Source organism: Lipotes vexillifer, unplaced genomic scaffold (genome assembly GCF_000442215.2).
Source record: "Lipotes vexillifer unplaced genomic scaffold, Lipotes_vexillifer_v1.1 scaffold666, whole genome shotgun sequence".
NCBI classification, from domain to species: domain Eukaryota; kingdom Metazoa; phylum Chordata; class Mammalia; order Artiodactyla; family Lipotidae; genus Lipotes; species Lipotes vexillifer.
Window position 1 is genome coordinate 2,100,675 of NW_006787408.1, and position 10,912 is coordinate 2,111,586.

Genomic DNA, 10,912 nt, shown 5'->3' on the forward strand with positions numbered 1-10,912 from the left:
CAGGAAGCAGTGTGTCCATCCACACAGCTGGAAACCGAAGCCCAAAGTGGAGGCCCATTTGTCCAAGGCTCATGGCTCCTCTCAGCTGCCTGGCAGAATGATACTGGTTCTCCTCTGATTTCTCAGCTCCTTTTCTGCCTCATTGATGGGTGCCTTTCCTTTCATCCCTGACATGTAGATGCTCCCCAGCATCTGCCATCACTGGTCCCCTTCTACCCTGGAGCCATAAGCTGTAGGAAGTCAGGGTTGGAAGAGTCAAGTCCAAGCAGGTGCCCGCTGCTGATTCTCCCTACCATCCTCTCCTGAAGGCTGTCCATGTTCTGCTCGGGGACCTCGTCCACCCCACAGCTCTTCCTCTCTCCTCCCTCTGGGTCCCAAGACTTTCCCCATCTGCTAACTTGTTTGCATTTCTAAATGCTTCTTGGACATCTCAATTGGACATTACCCCAGCATCCCAAATTCAACTAATCCAGCAATGCACTTAAAATCCCTTCCCTAACCTTAGCTTCCCTTCGTGATGGTAACCACACCTCCATTCTTCTGGTCTCCCTGGCTTGCGCCCTTTATAGCATTCCTTTCCCTCCTTGTTCTCCCTCAGTACTTCCTGGAAGGTCCTGTCTGTTGGTGCTGACAGCCTCTGGCACCCAAATCTTCCTGTGCGCAGTCCTGGTGCGGGCACGTGTCACTTGTTGCCTGGTCTCCTGTGATTTCCTCTAACTGGCCTCCCTGCTGCCAATCTCCCTCATCTCCAGCTCAGCCTACGTGCTATTACCAGATTTATAGTTTTAATTACGTTAATTGAAATCATTAATTAGCACAGTTTTTTTTTAAAATTGTGTTTATTTTTACTTGTTGACAGTTTGCTTTATTTATTTATTTATGGCTGTGTTGGGTCTTCGTTTCTGTGCGAGGGCTTTCTCTAGTTGTGGCAAGCGGGGGCCACTCTTCATCGCGGTGCGCGGGCCTCTCACTCTCGCGGCCTCTCTTGTTGCGGAGCACAGGCTCCAGACGCGCAGGCTCAGTAGTTGTGGCTCACGGGCCCAGTTGCTCCGCGGCATGTGGGATCTTCCCAGACCAGGGCTCGAACCCGTGTTCCCTGCATTAGCAGGCTGATTCTCAACCACTGCGCCACCAGGGAAGCCCCAGCACAGTTTTAATTATGTTATTTTCCTGCTCAAATCTTTCAGGGTTTTCTCTTCACTTTAGAATTAAACAATGACTTCTTGCCTAGCAGTTACAGTCTTCTTCGGTATTCACTCAGTCTTTCTGACTTAATTCCTTTATACCTGTAGATAAACTACACCGGAAGCAAAGGGCTTATTTGCTGTTTTCTGCATTAGCGGAGTATTTCCTTCCTCTGTGCCTTCCTTTGCTTCTGGCCTTCCTACCCTTCCTCCACTGTTTGAAATCCCATCCCTTTTCGAATAACATGTCTTCAAGGATCTTATTCTGATTTTCCCAACCAGATGTGTTTTCTCTCTCCTTTGAATTGCCTTCATGATAAAGATTATATCTTATTAAGCCTTATATAACCACAGATCCTAGCTTTGTACCTTGTTCTCAGGGAGTATTGGCTGAACTGGACTGGATGTGGTCATCTTGCAAAGAGTCAGCCCGAGCATCTAAAAAACTGATGCTGAAAAGTCTTGGTTGTTTGGTTGTAATGTGTGGCCTAACAAATGCTTTGCCTTTGGCCTTCGGGTTATCGGGGATTAAGATGTGATAGCTCTTAAAGGTGCAGGATTGGGAATCATGTTTCTAGAGTCTGAAATAGAAGAATTTTAACATCATATATCTGTGTAGTTTACATGGCCCTGTTATGGGTGTTATTTTATGATCCTTCCAACATCTCTGAGCAGTGAGGTTGCTTGTGTATTACTTTTATTAAGCAAATAAAGGGACCGTATTGGTTCAGGCCTGGTCCAGGGATAGATGGAAACAAAGTTGGATCAGGGTACTCACACATTGGTGTCATCACATTGCTGTCTTGTCCTTGTAGGCTGCTGTCTTCTGGCTGGCTCTATTCGCAGGCAGGTTCTTCCCATGTGGTGGCGGAAATGGCCACCTGCAGCTCCTGGCCTAAGTTCAACTACTGATATTTTAGGAACCCACAGAATGACAAGAGGAGGTGTCTTTCTTCATAGCTTCAGCAGAAGTCACGGGGAGGGTCTGTCCCTGAGTTCATCACTGTGGCCAAGGAGATGTGGTGCTCTGATTGGCTGGGTCTGGGCCTCATTGGACACAGAAGGAAATTCTGACTCTCTGAAAGGCTAAGTGACTTACCCAAGGTCACAAAGCGAATTGAGGTATGTGTCTTCTGACCACAGTTCATGTTAGCCTAAGTTGTTCCCGGGCAGCCAGTGTATTTCTATGTCTGTGTGTGAGCCCTTTTTATTTAGGGGCAGCACTTAGCTGCAAAGGCGGCAGATTGTATTTTGGGGGTTCCTACTTTCCTTTGTCTGGACCTTTTGGGGCCTATTTGAAGACTCAGCTAATGCCCAGTTCCTTCTAGTTCTTTTTCTTCCTATCCTCTTTAAAAACCTGATATTGCGCTCAAAAGTATCATGCTAAATGAAAGAAACCAGACTCAGAATGCTACGTACTATATGATCCCGTGTATATGACATTCTGGAAAGGGCACACTTCAGGCTTGGAAAACAGATGCCAGGAGTGGAGTAGGGGTAGGGGTAGGGGATTGACTACAAAGGGACACGGGGGAAGTTTTTTGAGGTAATAGACTGTTTTATATCTTGATTGTGGTGGTGTTTACAAGACTGTATATATTTGTCGAAATTCACAGAACCACACACAAAAACAGGTGAATTTTACAGCATGTAAATAATACCTTAATAAAAACAACAACAACAACAAAACTCTGATCTTAGATCCTGTTCAAGCCTGAGTGACCATGAGATTTGCGTCTTACTGAGCATCAAAACTTTAGATTGCGATGGACTAAGTAGCTTTGAGATACCACCACAGTCTAATAGCAAGAATGAAAAACCACAGAGTATTTGAGTCATTCAAGAATAATTACTCATGGACTTCGCTGGTGGCGCAGTGGTTAAGAATTTGCCTCCCAATGCAGGGGACACGGGTTGAGCCCTGGTCTGGGAAGATCCCACGTGCTGGAGCAACTAAGCCCGTGCGCCGCAACTACTGAGCCTGCGCTCTAGAGCCTGCGAGCCACAACTACTGAAGCCCGCGTGCCACAACTACTGAAGCCCACGTGCCTAGAGGCCGCAGGCCACAACTACTGAAGCCCGCATGCCTAGAGCCTGTGCTCTGCAACCAGAGTAGCCACCGCAGTGAGAAGTCTGCGCACCGCAAGGAAGAGTAGCCCCTGCTCGCCGCCACTAGAGAAAGTCCGTGCACAGCAACGAAGACCCAACACAGCCAAAAATAAATAAATTAAAAAAAAGAAGAAGAATAACTCGCATTCCCTGGGAAGAGAATGAGCCCTCCCCGAGCTGAGTGAATCAGTGGCTCTTCTGCTGCCGCCGCCATCAGACTGGAACAGGGAGGCTGTGTCCCAGCTCCCCTCCCTTGGGCTGAGTCAGGGGTGGAGGCTTTCTAGGGGATGAGGGGGATCTGGGATTGGTGTAGACGGCTTGGGGCACAGCATGGGTGACAGAGGCTGATCAGTTGGCAGGAGAGGGGGAAAGTAAGACCATTCACAGTGTTTAGCATCTACCCCCCTCATCCCCCTCCCCGCTGCTCTGCCACCCTGGCCACTCTGTTGTTCTTTATGATCCACTTAGATGCCTCCTCCCCTTCCCCACTGCGAGTCCTCCCCACACAGCTTCCCTGTCCTTGGCTCCAGGAGTGTCCCCAGGGGACTGTCTCATGCCAGTCTGTGTCTTCCCGCTTCTCCCAAACTCCTCCCCACTCTCTCTCTCTTAGCTCATCTCATTACAATGGGGGCATTTCACTTTAACATTCCCATCTGATTATTCCCTTCTGCACCCCCAAATATTCTGATTTCTCCTGCCTCATCGCAACTCGGTCTCATCTCAGACCACAGTTGTTCAAAGGTTAGGCGTTACCAGGTGATACTATAGAATATACAAATGACAGATGGTTTCTGAACGTTTAGTAGCCTTCTGTTCCGTGGAAGTCTCTACTGACAGGGAAATTAGAAATACTTTCAGCTGTAGAAATCTATCACATTTTCTGATTTAAAGCACCTCATTAAAAATATATATAAGCTGCAAACATTTTAACTTTTTCTGAAATAATGCCCTTGCCAAAAAAAAAAAAAAATTGTTGCCTGCCGATTACAAACTAAAATAGAGAAAGCCCTAGTGGCGGAATTGAGGCGTTAGGAAGCTTGTCTCAGCAATCCCAGGTGGGATTCCTTCTATCTCTGCCTGTCAAGGAGTCACTGATTATGGAGGCAGGTTTGTGCTAAGCTGCAGGTAAGAGTAGTGATCAGAGTAGACCTTTATGTGTTCGGCGTCTAAGGTATATATATATATATATATATATATATATATACACACACATATATATACGTATGTATATATTTACATTTTTTTAGGTGTGAAAGACTCTTATGGAAAAAATTATACAACTTTATTGAACGATGTAAGAGCTATATAAATGGAGAGACGTACCATGCTTTTGAATGGGAAAACATGATAGAAATTCTCCCCAAATGAATCTGATAAGGTCAATAATTCAATTTTATAATCAAAATCTAAACTAGCATTTCTTACAACGTTGGACAACCTGATTTTAAAATTGACATAGAAGCGTTCAGGGCAAGAAGAACCAAATAATTTCAAAGAACAATATGGCTGAACTCACCCTACCACACACCAAGATCTATACCCTGCTATGTAAAGCAGTAGTTAATTAACTAGTATGGTCATGACCCAGGTGAACATAGTAATGGAAAGGTCTGCCTTTTCACCCTTGTTTCCTAACTCCTCTTTGTGTATAGCTACATGCCAGCCACCCTGAACGATACATGCCAACACTCATGCCTTGGGAATTCCAGTACCGTGCCTAAAGGATTTTTTTGATGAGTTGGAAATCAGATCGAAATACATACCCTGGAAACAAGGTTGAAGCCTAGACTCTAGTTGTAAGAAAGCTCCTGAGAAACATTTCCTGGTGGTTGTTTATAGTTTGCCTTTAGCTAAATGGGTCTGACACTTTCCAGTTAAGTTACACAAAAACACTCAATCAGTTATAGGGAGTGAGACAGGGGCTTGAGCCCACTGGGGACGAACATCAGGGTCTTGCTGGGGCAGGTAGTGCCAGAAGAATGGGGCCTGGCTTTGGCAGAGAGAGACCAGGGGCTCCTCTGGGGGAAGCCAGCACTGCCCTGGTAGAACGAGGCCTACTCTCCTGCTCTGACATGGTGGGTCCCCAGCCAGGGTCCACCAATCACGTCGGAGATCTTGCCAGCCCAGCCCAGCAGATGGGCGTGTGCATGTTTTGGGCTCGTGCCTGGGCTGGGCTGGACCGCGTTGCTGACAGGCTGTGGGCTGTGGTCTCGAAAGGCAGGTTCAGGAGGGAGCTCAAAGCTAATACAGCCTGTGCTGGATTAGCCGGAAAGGCTGTCAGCACCATCGCCACTGCGGCCAGAGAGTGCAGCAGGGCTCTGCACCTCTGGCACCATCCTCGACGTCATGAGATGCGAAGGTCTCCCAGTTAATCCCCCGAAATGCTAGTTACCTGCTCCGCCTAGGACAGCACCGGCGGGTGCGCTGTGCTGTAGTGATGTTGGGAAGACAACCTGTGGTTAGAGTGCAGAGGACTCGTGTGTTCCTGCTTCTGTGTGCTCCCCGCCTCCTCTCAGGGATGGAAACAGGTGCCTTAAGACACATATTGGAGCTATAGCAACGATAGACTTGGGCGAGCCTCTGGATCTACCTCCTTGAAGGAGGTATAGACTCAGGAGCCGGCTGGGGTCTGGAGGGAGGAGGCTGACAGCTCATGCCTGGGGACATAGCCAAGGCTGTCCTGGTCTCAGAGAGGCAGGCTTAGAACATATCCAGGAAAGGGGGCGTAGTTCAACAGCCTGAATATCCTTGTTTCTTTTTCTCTTTATTAACACTAAAAATTCTAAGAATCGGGGATAAAGAGTCAGCCAAGGGCATCTTGATGGAAGTCTTTCTCCTCTCCTGCTATTTCCTACCCCTCACAGATGGGTCCAGGAGCCTTCCAGACTAGACTGATGCTTTTCTGCCTTTGAAGTTGCTTTGGAGAAAGCAACCAGGAGAAGCTGACGTCGGAAGTTAGCTCATCCCTTCCTACTGAGCCAATTCTGGTTTATCTTTCAGATCCTGCCCTGCCTGGCTACATCTGTGTACATTTACTTATTCCTCACATCCGTATTGTGGGCGTGGGTAACCCGCCTCCCACTCCCCCACTGCTTCTTTTCAAAACCTTGCCCCAAGCATGAGGTCTTAGATTCTGTTTAGTCCAAATAGTTTGAGCCAACACACCCACATTAGCAGACTCTGCAGAGAGCTTGGTTCCGGCCCTGGTCCCTACAGATGTTCTCTCAGCTTCTGGGCCATCAAAATAGGAAGCTGGCCTGGCCAGAGACAGCCTGAGTGCCAGAATGACCTCATCTTTGGGCCCTGGTGAAGGGTGCGGAGACCTGAATGTACAGGAAGGAGCTTGACTCCTGAGAGCTAAGTTGATTGTGGATTCAGCGGTTGTTTTTTCAGATAGTGCATCTAATAAATAATGTATGGGAAAGAGGCAGATAGCCCTGGGTTCAAATCCCAACCATCACAAGCTGGGTAACCTTGAGTTACTTGCTTAATGTTTCTGAGCTTAGTTTCCTCATCTGTAAAGTGGGAATAGAGATACCAACTGTGTTGTTTGATGAGAAAAAAGAGACAATATGAGTTGTAAGTCTCATGTGGTGCCCTAGCAACTGTATTTTTCAAAGTTCTCCAGGTGATTTTGATGTGCTTTCTGGTTGAACCAAAAGGAATGAATTGCCCCAGTAGAATTTTAGATATTGCTGTGAGGTGTAGTGTAGTCGGTGCAAAGAGGGGAGGTTTGCAGGGAAAGATGGCCACTTTCTGGGGACTCTGAGATCAACCACTTCTTATAATTGTCCTTGACTGTTCTTGGGGGTTCTAAAAACCACTCTATTCTGCGTAATCTGCCCCTTCCCGAGGCGATAGAGACAGATGGTGGTGGAAGTGGTGGGTCTGTGACAGGGGAGCCCTGGTACCCAGATGCCCTGTGTCTCACTGTGCTGTGACAGGCCTGCTGCCCCTCTCCCTGCAGTGGCCTCAGAACTTGTGCCTAGAATCACAGCCTTTGAGGCTTCCTTTCCCCATCTGCTCTGGTGTGTTTACCTTTCTCATCCCTGTTTGTTTTTTTTTTTTGCCGTACGTGGGCCTCTCACTGTTGTGGCCTCTCCTGTTGCAGAGCACAGGCTCCAGACGCACAGGCTCAGCGGCCATGGCTCACAGGCCCAGCCCCTCCGCGGCATGTGGGATCTTCCCAGACCGGGGCACGAACCTGTGTCCCCTGCATCGGCAGGCGGACTCTCAACCACTGCGCCACCAGGGAAGCCCTCTCATCCCTGTTTTAAACAGCTTTTCTTTCTCATGCCCTATCCACATCACTCACTCTGCCCTGAGGGTATCTGACCTCCGGATCTTGCTGTAATTTGAGGAATTTTTCTCATTTAAACTGAAAGACTTGGTTTTCCTTTTCTGTGCTTATGGTCTGTATAGATAACCTCCCCCAAACAGAAGGGGGTATGGCATTAAGAAAATTTTAATCTCACTTCTAATCCCAGTCAATTTGTTTCTGGTGGTTAATGGGATGCCTGGGGGCTGGAGAGTTAGCTCTGACCAGCCTGATTAGTTTGTCTCCCAGGGAGATCATGGATGTGGACCAGCCCCTTAGAGCATCCCCAGTATCTGAACAGTGGTGAGATGGGGAAACCAGAAGAATATCGGCGTTCTTTCTGAGAGTCAGAGTTTAAGTTTCTGTATTTTGGTTTGTTTGGGTCAGCATCTAATTTTTTTCCACCTTGTTTCAACTCTCTCTAGCCCTGAGTCACTGGGCCAATTTAAATGGATGGTCTAAGAGGTCATTATACATCAAGCCACAAACCTGTGGACTTTTACCGTACTGTGATGTTTTTTCTCTTTTGTAAATTAATGTCAGTTATTGTGTGCCCACGTGTGATAGTTAAGAGAAACCAGGCAGTGGAACTGAAGGAAATTAGGCAGCAATCCTAAGTATGCCTGTCTCTCATTTCTGAGAATTTCTCTTTTTCCACTCTTTCTTTCTTTCAAGCATTTATTTGTATTTGTAGGAAAGACTGTCAGCTATATCCAGTTCCATGGCTTCAAATACATCTTATATACTGATGGTTCTTAAATTTTTACGTCTGTCCAAACCTCCCCTCTAAGACTCATGTATCCACCTGCCTGGGTATCTAATAGTCTTCTCACACTTCAGATGTCCAAACCTGAGCTCCTGGCTTTCCTCCCCAAATCTGCTCCTTCCGCAGTCTTTCCCATCCTCTGTGTCAAGAAGAGGGAGTGCCTGACATGTAGTCAGTGCTCAATAAATATTTATAGAACAAAGAACAAGAAAATGAAGAGTTCATACCTTTGTGCTTGGAGTCAGGAATGGATGGCTCCATTCCGAACTCGGCAGCTAATGAAATGTGTGTCACCAGAAGAGTCGCTCACCTCCCTACCCCAGTTTCTGTCCCACTAAAATGTGGATAATATTACTATCTGTAGTGGAAGTACCAGGACATAATGAGAGAGTGGTGCTGGGTAAATGCAAGACATTATACTATACACCTTCCCCAGAGCATTCAGTGCCCCCCTTTGTCCTGCAGCATCACATGGACATTTAACCCAGCTTTTCTTCAAGACTGCTTTACACATCTCTATCAAAACCTGTCCACCCAAATGATTTCTCAACAGGCTTCTTCTCTCCAAGATGACAGATTTTCACATTGCTCCCCTCCCAATCCCAGGCCTGGAATGCCCTCCTCTATCTCCCAAGCCCTTCTAGACTCTTCCTACCTTTCAAGGCTTTAGTTCCCACCACCTGAGTCCCCCTGACTCTGCAGCTGCAGTGGTTACTTGCTTCTTTGATTTCTCCAGTACTGACCCACATTGGATGGTACCCTGCCTCATACTGCATGTGTTTATCTTCTTTCCTCAGAGATTGTAACCCTTGAGGCCAGGACAATTTGTTTCTCATTCTCTTTCATCCCTATAGTACATAGCATGAAACAGCTATGCACTTTTATTTTTTATTTTTGACAAATTTTTTTTAAATGTGGTAAAATACACATAAAATTTACCATCTTAACCATTTTTAAGTGTAATGTTCAGTGGTATTAAGTACATTCACATTGTTGTGCAACCGTCACCAACCTCCATCTTTACTATTCTTTTCACTGTAAAACTGAAACTCTGTACCTGTTAAACAACAACTCCCCATTCTCCCCTATCCCCAGACCCTGACAACCACCATTATACTTTCCACCTTCATGATTTTTGACTACTTTAAGTATCTCATATAAGTGGAATCATACAATAATTGTCTTTTTGTGGCTGGCGTATTTCACTTAGCATAATGTCCTCAAGGTTCATCCGTGTTGTAGCATGTATCAGAATTTCCTTCCCTTTTTAAGGCTGAATAATATTTCATTGTATATATATATATATATATATATATATATATATATACACACACACACCATTGAGTTTATCCATTCATTTATCAAAGGATACTTGGGTTGCTTCCACCTTTTGGCTCTTGTGAATAATGCTGCTGTGAACATGGGTATACAAATATCTCTGTGTATATACCCAGAAGCCGAATCGCTGGATCATATGTTTAACTTTTTGAGGAGCCACCATACTGTTTTCCATAGTGGCTGCACCATTTTACATTCCTATCAGCAGTGCACAAGGGTTCCAATTTCTCAACATCCTTGCTAATACTTTGTTTTGACAGTAGCCACCATTTACATTTTCCTAAGGATTAGAGATATTGAGTACCTTTTCATGTGCTTATTGACCATTTGCCTATCTTCTTTGGAGAAATATCTGTTCATGTACTTTACCCATTTTTTAATCAGGTGGTTTCTTTTGGTTGTTGAGTTGTAAGCAGAGTTCTTTATATATTCTTGACATTAACCCCTTATCCGATATATGGTTTGCAACAACTGGGTAATTTTGACTGGGAACTCATTGCTAACCATTCACACAGTATTATAGGAGTCTGCATTTGAAGGTCCTGAAATGCCATCTGGCAGGTAATTTGAAAGGACTTTTTTGACCTGTGGATACACGCCAGGCATTTTCCATACCCGCTCTCAGAGAAAACTCACAACAATCCTGTAAGGTATGCAAGATCACGTTCATTTTACAGATGAAGAGACTGAGGCTCAGAGAGGTCAAATAATTTACTCAAGGTCCTCCAGCCTAGTAAACGGCTTTACCGGGAGGTGAAGCCATGCCTGCCTGCCTCCCCTCACCTCCTGGGCCTTCGGGCTGCATGTGAGAGCATGCAAGCAAGCTTCACACGTGTTGCTCATCACTCTCGTTCTCTGGATTTCATTAAAGAAACCCCTGTGCTTGGCAAGCGAGCCACCGCCAGCACCCCTGACTCTGCAAAATGTGATCCCTCCCTACATTTGGATCTCCGCCTAACTCAAATACCTGGTGTTCCTTTACCCAGTCTTAACTGGGAGGGCAGATACTCTGGCTTTTCCAATCTATTATCTCCACTGTCCTGCTTCTAGCTTAGGACTTCTCAGAGTTGCTCACACGCATTAATCAATTGGATTCAACAGGAAGTTAGTGCTGGGCAGAGGAGGCTTTGTGCTGGGATAGGGGGATGGGAAGACAGTCTCACCCTGAAGGATTAGACCCCCCCCCCCCCCCAGGGG